At 43.8% G+C, this 14,709-nt stretch overlaps 1 protein-coding gene across 9 annotated transcripts in view; it reads right to left on the bottom strand.

Annotated features, from left to right (window-relative positions):
- Positions 1-14,453, bottom strand: part of CCSER1 (coiled-coil serine rich protein 1) — a 1,112,896-nt gene extending 1,098,443 nt beyond the window's left edge. For 4 of the 9 annotated variants that reach the window (XR_005292660.2, XM_043512607.1, XM_043512608.1 and 1 more), the window contains exon 1: positions 14,174-14,449. The gene's annotated coding sequence lies outside the window, so the exon portion shown is untranslated. Of the gene's footprint in view, positions 1-14,173 lie in introns of all 9 variants that reach the window. The other 5 variants (XM_043512606.1, XM_038400041.2, XM_038400044.2 and 2 more) reach the window with 5 other exon arrangements.
- Positions 14,454-14,709: the final 256 nt, after the last annotated feature.

Here is a 14,709-nt window from a genome sequence, read left to right as displayed (position 1 = left end):
GGTTGGAGGGTGAGATGACAGGGGCTAGCTGTAGTGGAAGGGGAGGGACATTGGGAGAGAACAGGGGCAGGGGCACCTGTCAGGCCCACATTTCCCTCCTGGGTACGCACTGGGATCTGGGAGCTCCCAGCTCCTTTAGAGCAATCTGACCACCCCCACATCCGTGCCTCTCTCATGTGAGCCAGGATATAGGGGACTTTGCCTTCTGGGGGTATGAGCCTCTTTCCCCGCCCCCATGTGTGTGGCAGAATCTGACCCCCCTTCAGGTGAGCTGAGGGGCTCTGGTCCCCTCCCATCCTCATCAAAAGGAGAGAGTTGCATATGTACCTTCAAATTCCATTCTGCATCATTTCCATATCAAATTGTGTAGGGTGTGTCAATAGCAGGACCTTGGAGTCTTCTGCTCATAGGTACTGTCAGTAAGGGGAGGTGAGTTATATGGGCTCATGGTGCCCAGGCTCCATCAATATTCAGGAGGGCCCGGCTCCACCAATGTTTGGGACCAGGTCTCTCCCCCAGCCCTGCCTGCTGCCCCAACATGCCTCCCCCAAGTGTCCCCTGGCCCCCACTTGCTGTCCCCGCTCACCGCCCCGGAGCCTGTAGCTCCCTCTGACTCTGCTCTGCCGGCCTCCAGCATCAACTGCTGCTGCAAGATCATAGTGCCCCACTTCACTGGGGTCAGGCAGGCTGCCCTTCCGCCCTAGCCATGAGCCTTTCCAATGCCCCAAACCCCTCAACCCCAGCCTCAGACAGAGCCCTCATCCCCCCACACCCTAACCCTCTGCCCCAGCCCTGAGCCCCTCCCACACCCCAAACCCCTCATCCCAGCCCCAAAGCCCTCATCCCCCACGCCTCTGCCCTAGCCCTGAACCCCCTCCTACACCCCAAACCCCTCATCCTCAGCCGCACAGCCCTCACCCCTGCACTCCCTCCTATCCCCAAACTCTGTCCCCGAGCCTGTACCCCTCACCCCCTCCTGCACACCCACCCCCTGCCCCAGCCCGGAGTCTATCACCAAACTCTCTCCCAGAGCCTGCATCCCAGCTCTCTGCACACCCTCCCAGAGCCTGCACCCAAACTCCCTCCCAGAGCCTGCACCCCCACCCCTTGCCCCAGCCCAGAGCCTGCATCCAAACTCAGTCCCAGAGCCTGAATCCCTCACCCCTTCCTGCACTTCTCACCCATTGCCCCAGCCCAGAGCCTACACCCAAACTCCGTCCCAGAGCTGCACCCCTCACCCCCTCCTGCAGCCCCCACCCCCTGCTCCAGCCCAGAGCCTGCACCCAGCACCCAAACTCCATCCCAGACCCCTCCCCCACCCAAACTCCCTCCCAGAGCCTGCACCCTGCACCCCTCTTGCACCCTAATCCCCAGCCCAGGGCCTGCACCCCAGACCTCCTCCCCACACCCAAACTCCCTCCCAGAGCCTTAGGCAGGTGGGGGGCGAAGTTTGGGGGGGGGGGCAGGTTCTGGGCACCATCAACATTCCTACAAACCTGCCACCCCTGCTGTCAGTAGTTAGGCAGGATATGAGAGCACTGTGTGGAGTTAAAGGGTAGAGGAAAGTACAGCATTAAGTGGTATCCTATGGGCAAATGTAAAGAGGTTGCAAAAGGCTGTGAAGTGGATATTAAATTTTACAAGTGTGATATTCTGTTGGGGGAAGAACAGGCTTAGTTTTTAAGCATAGGGTATGTGCATTGTGATGAAAAGACAGAGTGTGTATTATGGGAGTTTGGGGGCATTGCTCCAAGAGGGAAAGGTTATGGTTACATAGACTTTTACCTTAACTCTATATTTCCTGGTTTTCAGAACACTGAGTTTTGCAGGACTCGACACTCTGAAAGGACACAAGCCATCAGCAAGCAACCTGAACTGTGCACGAACAAAGCTTTTTCTGCTATTTAATATATAGATACAAGCTGTGATCCTGCAGTCATACTGACCTTCACTAGGAGCATTCAGTGAGGAAGGACTGCAGGACTGGGCCAAAAGAGAATTATTTTGTTTATAACAGCTACTGACCTGGGAAATCCAGAGAATATCAGAGCAGAGTAGTCTGCTTAATTTACTTTGATAAGCAGAGATTAACCCTTGGGAAATAAAAATAATAAATTCAAGGATTCTTTCCTCCTCTGCCCCCTATAATTGTTGCCATTGTCATAGACTCATTAAATCCCTCTGGTAAAGTTCTAAACAATTATAGGTTTGATATGTCTGGGATAATAAAATGTCCCTTTAAGCACAAACTTTCCTTCTTAAAAATAGCTTATTACTTGTAAAGAAGGAAAACATGAAACATGCACACGCGCACACACACTCATTAATACTTCCACAGTGCAATAGAAACAACTAAAATTGACATATGACACATCTACAATATGATGAGAGTACAAATCAGAAAAAAAAAATCCAGTTTTAAAGGGATGCATCACCCTTGACACACTTTGTTTTACTCAACATGGTGGTTTATTTCAGCTGAGATTTTCATTCCAATATGCAGGTGCATTTTTTTGCACTCAATCATAGCAAGTGATTTCAAAGACTGTAGTAATACACACTTGTCTGTTAGAGTAGGATCAAGCCCATTGTATGTAAAAACATGTCCCTTGAATAGTGCATTGTACAGTATTCTGCCTAGTTGGTGTTGAAAATAAGTAATCACATAAGGAAACATTCTTGTGATCACGCTGATCACTGATGAATATTCCTTTTTTCACCCTTTCCCCCACCCCCAGGGAAAATATGACCTTCAAAATGTACTAGGTTTCTTATTCTACATCATGCCTCCTGATCAGGCATAGTTGAGAGGTATGTCACTTGTTTGAAATTTCACCTCCAAGACTGCAGCGCTGAAAGTTATAGTTCAACTTCTCTGTAGATTTCTCTGCCCCCAAACAATCCCACAATGTATTTCAATGCTCAACTACTACCCGAGTAACAACCATTAAAAGTGATAATCTCATCTGTATTATTCTGTGCCATGATTTTTTTATTCTGTACTCACTATTGAACTATAAATTAAGAAATGTCCTTTCCATTGCACAAATGAATTGCAGTACCAATACCTATGTGAACATTTCTCCTGCCTCCTTATATTAAGTGTCAATGGTCTTATGCAACAACTACAAAGCATACTCTATGGGAACCCCATCCTGAAAGAAATTTTTCCTCAATCCCCTCTTCTCGTCTTCATACAAACCCCCCCCCCAACCTCTCCAAGATCATCATCAGAAGCAAACTCCCCACAGACCGGGACGCATCAATTCAAAGTGCCAAAAAAGATGCAAAACCTGCAGACATATCTTCACTGCTACGATGATCAACACCCCCCAGAAGCGCTACTCTCCTACTAGGGGTTGAACAGGGCATTGTTGGGAACCTTGCCTCTAGCATGTTGCACGGTAGCTAGCCAGCTATCCCTGCTATCCAGCCTGCTGCATTCTCCGCACAGGGGAACTTAAACGTGACTCCAAAGGAAAAACATTAGATTTGTACCCTCTTCTTAATGCATCAATGACAAAGGTATTTTTAAAAGGTTATTTTCTGTATTCAACAACAAAGGTCAGATCTGGTCTTCCTGGTTTTACGGGTGGAAGTCAAAGCTAACAGACCATGTTGTTCTTAGCCCTTTGTGAAAAGGGGCAGAGATATTGAAACTTTAGCAAAAACAGCTTTTTTCCAAAGTGTTCCTCTGTAGAACATGAATTAAGTAAGCGCAGGGTAGATAAAAATCAATTATTTTTTTTTAAAAATCAAATTTTCTTTATTTAAATCAGATTTATTAATAAAAATCAGATTTTTGAGGAAAAGCCTATCTAAAGATCATTTTAATTCAGATACATTATAGCTCAAAGATATCTCATTGTGGAATAGGGATTATAAATTCTAATTCTATAGTATGAGACAATATATTCATGTAATGTTTAAGAAAAGTTCTGTAAATGAGTTCCAATAGTTCATGGATTAGGGACCCAATCTTATGGGGTTCCGGGGCTTCTGTATAGATTATTTAGATTAATCTTTCTATCTACCCAATGGGACTCAGCGCTCAGTCTAGAAGATGCCATCTGAGATTCTTAGTTTTGCAGTTCTCAAACTGTGGATTTGTGTTTCCAGAGATAACATGCTTGTTAACAGCAAAAATGTTTTAAAATAAACAAACAGAGTTGAGAAATAACAGACCTCAACCCTCATGTCCCTCTACAAATTTGTGTACATAGAGTCAATCCCTTGCCTCTCTCTAAAAGTGCAAAGTTTCAAAAAGTTCAACGAATAGAAGACTGTTTGGTGCAGAATATATCTGGACAAGGAGAAGAAGACTGGAGATGAAAGTGAGAAGGGAGGGACAGACAGTAGAAACAAAAGTGAAACTGTTTGAGCAGCATATTACAGAAATCTTGAGGTCTTTCCGAGTGTAGCCTTCACTGATTTGAGATCTACCATACCATTCTCTCTCTAGAAGCAAAAACCTATAATGGCAGCAGACCATAAAGGAGACCCAGTTTGGGAAGAAGAACCATTCAAGAATGCTGATGATGTTTTAAAGAAAGTCACACCAGTGAACTGGTAAAAGTCACTTAAGCACTTGGATTCAGAGACTGTTGAAGTGATAATCTCACTTTTAACAGCAGTAGCTTCTTCTGCTGGTTAGAAAGAATATTTTCTTCCTTTGGACTAATTCATTCAAATTGAGAAATCGTTTGAGACCTGAAAAAGCAGAAAAGCTTGTTTTTCTTTTCCAGATTATGAACAAACAGAAAAATGAAGGTAAAGGTGACTGAGTTAGCTGCAGAAACCAACACTTTAAGTTTCTCATGTTGACCTGGCTGACAGTCTATTTAATTTTTGTTTTTAAAAAATTTCATGTAATTATTTTAGTTAAAAACAATTGTAACAAAAACAAACCTGACTTTAAAAAACTTGAATGTTTAACTAAATTCAAAAATTCATATGCTTGTTTTGTTAAAATATATGTTTGCTGTTGAAGAAAATATCCAGAATACATAACGTTGTTGTTTTAGTTAAATAAACCAATGTAAATGTCTGCCTGGTGAAGTTCTCCTAATAAAGCATGGCAAGAAAATCCTCCAAATATTAAGGATTAACCTGTTGATTTGGAGATAGTTCACCTCCCAATGACTTCATAAATATCTGCTTCAATTACCTTTGGTAAATGAAAAAAACAAACAATCATTCATTTTCTGATATAGCTGGAAAACTAACCTGAAAAGTTTTCAAAATAAATCACTTTAAAAATGTGTAGTGTGTACCTTCAAAAAATGAAACCTACATCTATCTCTGAGTTGTGAAGAATATGTATTAAGGTTATAAGAACCAACAAGAATGCACTTTTATGTAGAAATCCAGGATTAAATCAAGTTTTCCTGACCAGTGATTTAAATCATGATTTAAATAAATCTGATTTAAATCAAATCCATCCTGAGTAAGCATCAAAAACAAATCCTCAGCTGATGAAACTGGAACCACATGGACTTCAATGGGGCTATGTCAATTTATACCAGCGAAGGATCTGGTCCAAAAGCCTGAATAAAGATGATTTCCATTCTCAATCACAGTTCTCTCATTGGATATTTCAGATACAAACCTCTAATTCTCCAGACATTAATAGACTCTAACACTAGGTTTTCTACCGGACCTCAATATCTCATGTAAAAAAATAACCAGGAAAACAAGCAAGCAAGCAAACAAAATTCAAAAAAAAAAAAATATTTTAAGAAATCCTCAGCAATTTAAATAATTCTAATGTGATGGGAGAGGGGGCGAATCTGGTATTGGTTTCCAACAGGGAAGTCTTCCTTGGACTCAAAATGGGATGTGCTGGATAATACTGAATAGGAGGGTAAAATCCTGGTCCCCATTCAAGTCAAAAAAAAGTTTTGCCAATGACTTTAGTGGAGCCAAGATTTCATCCAAAGCTTGTAAGCAAACCTCATTTACCCTCAGCTCTAGCACCCTTGTCCCCAATCCTTGGGCGTGATTTTGCACAGCCGGGCATCTTTGGTAAGGCAAAATTGGTATAAATTACCACCAAATTAGGATGACTGACACCATGTGCACTCTGCAAATTTATAAATTATTGCCCATGGTACAGGGAAGTGAAGAATCAGCCCCCTGGTTTAAGAAAATTAATCATCTTTGCTTCTTACAAAGGGGCACAGCCTGCCACCACCTTACCACAGTTAAAATGGACAGTATCAATTTCAAAATTTGAGCAAGAATGGTTCTACTATAAAATGTAAGAGTTCTACAGTGTTATTGCACATGTAAGATTGTCCAGGACTCTTGCTCCTTAGGTAAGTCATAAATCCTGAACAGAAAAAAGTATACAGAACAATTAACTAGCTTCCCTAACATGTTGTCTCTTGAAGACTGACATATTTCAAAATTTTCTCCAATAACCAAGCATTCATGCAAAAAAGAGATTTTGTTGGAGCTATGAACCCTTCACCCTCAATACATGAAAAGAAATCTAAGGTGTGCAGTGTGGTGGTGACTTACGAATACTACATTTCCTTTTGGATATATCCACTTTGGCAGCATTAGTTAAAAACATAAACCAATTTTTTTTTATTTTTTGCTATGTAAGGATAGTTTAATTCTTCGAGCACACATATGGATTTCCAAGATTTTTGCGGTCTCTGAACTGGAACCTTTGAAACAAAGCTACTCACACAGGGGCAAAAAGTGCACCCTGCACCAGGCAAGAGTACACGCTTGTGATGCGCCTTCCTCACACCTCCAAACTTAAGTATTCAAGGATGATACTCCAAACCCATCTGTTTCCTCACCCTTCCCGCTGCACAAATGGAGCTATGATTCCATCATGCAAGACTGCACTGCAGAACAGATCCTGCTGTATCCAGGATTCTCTGCACTCACAGAGGAGGGCAGCATTTCCTGCACAATGAATCTCGATCCATCTGTGGATCCCAGAAAATTAATACAGGCTTGTAGACCACTGTAAGCGAAAGACAGACAAAGCCATTCCATCTTCTCCATCTGGCTCTATCAGGCAGTTCATTCCACTAGCAGCATCAACACCACACACTATCAAAAGGGCCTCTATATCCCAGTTTACCCAGCATTTCTGAACACCTTAAATAGGATTAGCGCACTAGCACGCGCACATTTCCATTATCTTCATTAAAATGTTATCTAAAGCCTTCATATTGACCCACATGATTTGGGGATAAACTGCCTCAATACATGTTATTACCCTTGGACACACTACAGACATATGAATGGTGGTGATTAATAAATATAATGGCATTCTGGGGACGGAGGAAGTGGGGGGCTGATAGTATCAGCCTGCCATTTATATTGTATACGACACACCATGTCCAGTTCATCATTAAGAATTCAGCTAGCATTTTACACAAAAAAGATTTCTCTTTTTACAGTTAAGCTACAATGAAACCACTTATTAATGGCCACCAAAGGGACTGCTATTGCTAGTCTGGCTTTAACAGGTGGCTGCATAATACGGTGTGATTAACGGAGGAAATGGTTTTGTTTTTGTAGGGACTGAGACTTTAAGGGCCACTAGGACTGAACGCTGTTACAAGGTGACATGAGCACCGGTTGATGTCATTATACAAGACTTCCTGCATCCGATTAAAATATGGTTTAAACTGCACCACTGCGGCTCAGGAAACATGTTGCATTGATTTAATCACACATTCACCCAAATCTCACCCTCACTACACTAGCTGAAGTAGATCACATAATAGTAGACTTTTTCTAATTAAAGAAATTCTGATAAGTCATAGCCATATATGGCAGACTGAAATCATGAAGGGGTTCCACAATTAGGAGAGGTTCCACGGGAAAAGGCACAGAGAGGAGAGTGGGAGAATGACACAATGGGAACATCAAGACTGCAGTTGTTGTGAACTGATAAGTACCTATCTCTTGTCAGTAGAAGGCCTGATCCTGCTCCAGTTCAAGTCAACAGAAGTTTTGCAATGTATGTCACTGTGAACAGTACCAGGGCCACAGGGACTGTGGTTAAAATGTTTTATATTCCAGGGTGCAACACATATGTTATAACACAGGGTTTGTTTGCTTGTTTGTTTTACATGTTAACGATGCTATGTATATGCCTTATTCTTTTTTAAATGTGTTCTAATATTTAACATGGAGGACATATTTATATTCCTTACATATAAAGGTGCGCATGGAATCAATCAAGTACACTTCATATTTAAAAAAAAAAAAATCACAGTAACCTTAAGCTCATTCCTGCCTGCAAACTGGACAAAAGCAGTATTTGTATTTATGTATCATGAAGGGTGCTCAGATACTACACTGATGAGCAACCTTATAAAAAGATAGATTGGTAAGGCCAGATCCTCAGCTCATGAAAACTGACATAATTCCATTTAAGTCAATGGAGTTACACTGATTTAAACCAGCTGAGGCTCTGGCCAAATGATTTCACAAAACCAAGTACTTCCCATACAGCTTCAATATTCATAAAGAAAGACACAGCACTGCCATTATACTTTCTGACGGTACACACACACATGCATAGAACCAATATAATGCTGGCACAATTAAAAGACTGCATTACAAAACCCAGTATGTAGTAATTTGACAAAACACATCCAGTACAAAAAGGTACACTTTTGACATAGGAACAACCTCTCTGCTAGATTTCAACTGTCTGTTATTGATATGCTGGAACTTTATAAAGTTAAGTAACAAATAAAATAATAATAATAATGGACAAGTGATTCCCCCCCCTCCCCCACTTCCTTCACTCTAAAAAGTGACAGATGTTTTGGCTCAAACTTTCCAAAAAAGCTCTCTTGGATATTTGTGAAGATAAATATATTAAAGACTGTGAAGTTCTCAGATACTGTGGCAATGGGAGTCATGTATGTACCTTAGATAGATAATTTGGTATATTTAGATATAAAGCCCTTTTCAATAAAGTGTGCAGGATATGCTATCGATGCTGGAGTCTTCCCAATTTGGGGATGTTGCTACATTCCCACACACATTGTGAATCTGACCTGACTGCAGAAATGTATGAAGTCCAAAATTTTGCAGATATATTTTGCCATACATTTGCATATATGATTATAATCAAACTACACTGTATATGTGCTGAAGCTGATCTTATACATTGGTAGATTATTCAGTTTCTCCATCTGAATTAATTTTTGTAAAGACTCACAAAACGCACACAGAACAGGGATTTTAATGTAGATATTTTTGCAAATTCTTTCCTCCACCCATTTTAAAAAAAAAAATCAGGATTTCCATGCATATATTATGTTCCTATCTCCCTGTAGTCCTATTTCTCATAGCCTAAACTCAGATTTTATTACAAAATGACTATCCCATACAGGACAGATCATGGTGCTGATAAAGGCAATGGCCTTCTCTATAAAGCATAAGCATTCTGTTACTCTCCAATAGGGAAATCAAACTATAGTTGTCATAGCGTATGAGAGTTTATATTATCTAAATGAGACACTCTGACATGCAGCACAGAGAACGCCAACGAAAAAGCTATCAATAAAAATACCTATAAATTTAACAAGTGAATAACTATGCTGTTAATTATTCAATTGCATGTATATTATATAGATGTAACTTCCATTATCCCAGAGTTGTAGGTCTGTGCTGAAATATAAGGATATACATGAAATGATACAAGTGAAAATCACACTATGGATACTATTTGTAAGTGTTCATGAATGCTGTATTTTACACTTCATGTCACAAAGCCAATATTCTGAAATAGCTAAAATTCACTACAAAAATCAGGTTAAATTGCATCTTAGCCTTATAGCATCTTAGCCTTAAGCCATAGCCCACAATAAATAGAAGATGATTTTAAAATCATCACTACAAAATGCATAGTTTAAAAGGCAAGCAAATGAAGCAAATTTTACTACCATTGTAGAAAACAGCCAGATGAATCTAATCAAGGAAGTGGATGTGATGGCAAAACATGATTATACCGCAGGATACAAAGTTGTGCCTTGAAACTGCAAAGACTTATGCACATACTTAACTTCATGTTTTGCAAATAGCCCCTTTGACTTCAAACTACTTATAGGGTGAAATCCTGGTCCCATTTAAATCAATGGGTGTTTTGCAACTTAAGTGCAAGCACTTGCACTGTACTGTCCCTCCACGTGAGTGTATTCAAATATATTTTTCAACATCTACAGGTAAGTCTATTTTAACAAAATATGTTTCTCTGAAACGTGTGCGCGCGCACCACTCACCGCCTGCACCTGACTTACCTTACAGTGGTACTTATTTATTTACTGCTATTTATAAAACATAAAAACCATCTACATTACTCTGTATAGTTCTGATCCTGCAACCGACTCCACGTAGCCAGGCTGTTCCATCCATGCAAAGCCCCAATCACATCAATAGATTCTATACATGTGTAAGAATTTGCTCAAATGAAGTGAACTGCAGTACTGGGGCCTCTGTTTGTAGTTAACAATAATCTGCAAAACAAATCAACCAACAGACCAAAAAAAAAACAAACAAACAAACGACAATTTTTCCACAATAAAGCCAGTTCTGAAGCCTGTACTCGGACAAAATCCTCAATGATGCCCATAGGAAGTTCACCTAAGTATGGACTAAATAAGAACTTCTGGAATGGGTCCAACAGAATTTACACAAAGTCCTTTCTATATCACAGAGTTTTGAGTGTGGATAATAAAATGCTTGTGCAAAAAAGTTTTCCAACACAATTACAAGTTTTAAAGTCTTCTGTTCCACAAAGAACTATCATAGCAAGACAAATAAAAATACTTTACTTAAAAACAGTACCTTTCCCTTATGCAGTACCTGTTCAGTCTCACAACACACAATGTAGATACTATTTACCAAATGGATAAACTGAGTCTCAGAAAAGCAAATGGACTTGCACGAGAAAGGCAGTTAGAAACAGAACCCCAAGTTATCAATCCCCAGTCCCTTTTCCCTTGTAGTGGGGAACAAGGACACAGAATATTCTACTGCAGATCCATATCACTTCACACAAAGAATGCCAGACAGGACCCAAGTACCATCAGATTTATAATCTTGCTTATCCACCACACTACAATGAGCTTTGGGGGAAAATCACCCCTGCTGAACAAAGCCTTATGCAGGGCATTAAGCAAGAGCTGTGGAGGATGAATTCAACCCCAAACCTGTCAGCAGGCCTTGGGGTGTAATGCAGTCCCTCCTCAGAGTCTACAGTGACCTAAAAAGAAAAGAAGTACTTGTGGCACCTTAGAGACTAACAAATTTATTTGAGCATAAGCTTTCGTGAGCTACAGCTCACTTCATTGGATGCCTTCCCTGTAGGCTAGAATATCAGTTTCCACTCCACACCCCCTCTGCTGGATATTAAGAACCCTATGCCTGCATAGCATTTGACCTCAGGGTCCTTCTTCCAGCTCACCTCCAAACTACCATACTCAGGATCTGCACCATGCAGGGGAATTCAGGTCCTTTGACACTCTACACAGTCCTACCATAAGGTATATCAAGAGGGCTTTATGCAGGCTCTTTGTGTACCACACAGGGACTCCATCCTGTGGGCCCCATACTCATGCAGGTTTCGCTGGGAATGGTGCCCAAATTGAACCACACAACTGATCACAAACATAAGGTAAGGGTCCAATCCCTATTCCCATGGAAACCAGTGAAGATTTTCCAAATTCCTACTGGCTTCAGTGGGAGCAGGATAGAGTGTTCGTGCCCTCACTACCTTCCCTGGCAGGGCTACCTCCTTCTGGAACTGTATTAGCCACCTGTGGACCCACCGCAGTGTGAGAGTTGCCACAGGCACCTTGTAGCACCACAACTGTCCCTCTTATAGGACGTTCCAGCATCTGGGGCTTGAGGTCTTCCTCTGGTGTATAACCCAGGACTTAATCAAGCTCCTGGCATTTCGATACCTTAAAAAAAATGTTTAAAAAGTTTGTCAGGCTACTGGTTTCTGTCCAACAGCATCATTCAAGAACAAGAGTAAAAGCAACTCCTATGCAAGAGATGCATATGTATTATTATCCATTATCACCATGAGCATACTTCTATCTACATAATTACAAATCCTGCTGCTCTTTAATTTTAATTGCATTTTGCTAGAGTCACAGTTACATATACCATAAGGAGTTGTAAAGAGGATGGAAAGCTTCCAAAATGACAAGGTGCAATGTCTTGCTGTCTAAACATTTTCAGGTCATTAATATTTCACTTTTATATAATCTTTAACTGATTTTGCAACATGTTCCTTCCCCCTCCCCTTTTAAGTTTGAGCAAGAGAAACTGTTTGAAGTAACTAGTAAACCTTCCTAGTCTCTTTCTCCTTCTGCCTCTCGAGAATTTTAACACTTGAAGTGCAACATACACCAGAAGGAAAAACATGTCTAGCATAGAATCAGCTCTTCAAGAGAGGATTTTTTTCAAGTTTCCCTTCTAGAAACATTCAGCTGTGAAAATGTCTAAAAGGGAAATGGGTGGAAAGAAGTGATTACTTTCTCCACTGTGGCTCCCAGGGACAAGCTGAAGGGAGGGAGGGAGAGAGCCGTGAAGTGTGGATGACAGCTGTGGCCTCTGAGAAACTTCACTTCTCTGCTGGAAAGGAAAACTGTTCTCAACTCCCCAGTGAGACAACTCCCAGCGCCTTTCCTTTCCTCGGGGAAAGCCAAAGCATGTAATCACCTGAGGACAGCTCTTACAGTTAGGGAAAAGGACATGAGGATGTACTCAAGGAAAGCATGGATTTTCACAAGCCCCGTGTGTAATTAGCAACATCCCCATTTATTCCACCCTGTGAGGCATCTGATGCGAGTCAGAAAGGGACAGGTAGTAGCATCCTTCAGTTCATGACTCAAAGGGGAGCCACCTAGAAATGCCACACGTCATCATCCGACGCCACCACAACCCCCCCGTTCAAATCTCTCCCAACAAACCGCTACTTCCTGCAATCCCCAGCTGAATGAACATTTCAAAAAAAGAAGACCACCAAATGAAAAGCCAAACTTAGATCCTTACTCTCCTCTCATTCACACACCGGGGAGAGTCAGGAATAACTTCACCGACACCAATGGGAATTCTGTCAGCACCAGAGGAAAAGCAGCATCCTGTGGATTTCCCAAAGCCACTTGTCTAGTCTAGATCTGTCTTTGGGTTAGGACACTCTTCAGGCCAAAGCCATGCTGAAGATTCAGGTCTTGTGCGAGGGGGGTGGAGGGTGGGCACACTGTCCCCACAAAAACAATTCCTAGCAATGTCACCATCTCTCTCCTGCTCCTCAGAGCCCCCCCACACACACACACAAATGCCACCTGCCCTGGCTGCCCCTCTCTCGTGAGGGTGGCTAGGTGCCGGGTGTTTGCGAATGCCTGGATGAGGGAGCAGTGGCCCAGGGGGAAAGAAGAGGTGACATGTGGCATTGCTGGCAAGTCCATGGCTCCCACATTTTGCAAGCTGCCTCCCCCGGCTGCAGGCGTCCCGGGTCCCCTTTAAGTGCTGCAAAGAAGGCAGCTGCCTGTCTGGGAGTGAGCCCAGCCTGCCTCCTCTCGCTCGCTGCCAACCCACAGGAGCCCTTGAGCCAACCCCCCCCCCGCCACAAAGCGACTTGTCTTCTCCCTAATCCCAGCCGCCGCGGCCGCTTTGCTGGAGCGACGCTCAGCCAAAAGCCCGGAATCAGCGCGAACGCCCGGCACAGGCAACGCGGATCTACCCCCGCCTGCTGCTGCTGCTGCGGCGGCTGAGTGCAAGCGCGCACCGGGGCCCCGGCCGGCCCAGGCTGCCCCCCTCCCGCTCCCAATCAGCTGGCCCTGCTGCCTGCCCGGCCCCGGATCTACCTGCGGGAGCCGAAGCGGAGCTCAGCAATGCCCGGCTTCCCCTCCCTCTGCAGTCACCCACCCCGGCAACGGCCTCATGCAACTCCCCCCCCCCCACACACCCCTCTCCTCCCAAAATGCAACCGCAGCCCACACCTCCCGGGGGGGCAGAGACAGGCCACCTCCCTCCCAAGCCCTGTGTCAGGAGCCCAGCAGCAGCCCCGAGGCCTGGGCTGGCTCCCCCCTGCCCGCCCGGCGGAGCCCAGCCCCGGGGCAGGGAGCAGAGCAAAGCGCAGAGGCGTGAGGGGGGCAGGAAGGATATTTACTACCTGGCTGGGCTGCTGCTCTCTCTGGGCTCCTCCAGCGCACTGAGAGCTTGGTGTCTGCTGGGGAGAAGGGGGGGTGGCAGGGCTGAGTCTCTGCCTTGCCCCCCACCTCCTCCTCCGCTTGCTGGTTGGGGGGGGGGGGGGTTTCCACCCCCCTCCCCTTGGTTCAGGGCTAATAATCCTGCTGGAGCCAGCCCCGCTCCCCTGCACGAGCCGCCGCTTCGCAGGCAGGCATGTTGTTGCTGTGAGAGCGAGCGGAGGAGGGATTGGCAGCCGGCGCGGGGAGGGCGAAGAGCAGGGGGGGGGGAGGCGCTTCCCAGCGCGTCTGTGTTGCCACCTCCCTGCTGCAGCGCCCGGTCCCACCCCGGCTGCCCAGGGGCGGATTGAGGCAACCTCACCTCGGCCGGGCTCGGAGTCAGCCGGGAGGCAAAGAGGGAGACGAGTATGTTTCCCCCAAAGCCTCTTTGCAGCCAGGCTAGGCGAGCAGATGTCCCGATCTTATAGGGACACGAAAGCTTATGCTCAAATACATCTTTCAG

Source organism: Dermochelys coriacea, chromosome 4 (assembly GCF_009764565.3).
Source record: "Dermochelys coriacea isolate rDerCor1 chromosome 4, rDerCor1.pri.v4, whole genome shotgun sequence".
In the NCBI taxonomy this organism is placed as follows: Eukaryota; Metazoa; Chordata; order Testudines; family Dermochelyidae; genus Dermochelys; species Dermochelys coriacea.
Note: the sequence above shows the minus strand (reverse complement) of the source record. Positions and strands in the feature narration are given on the sequence as shown.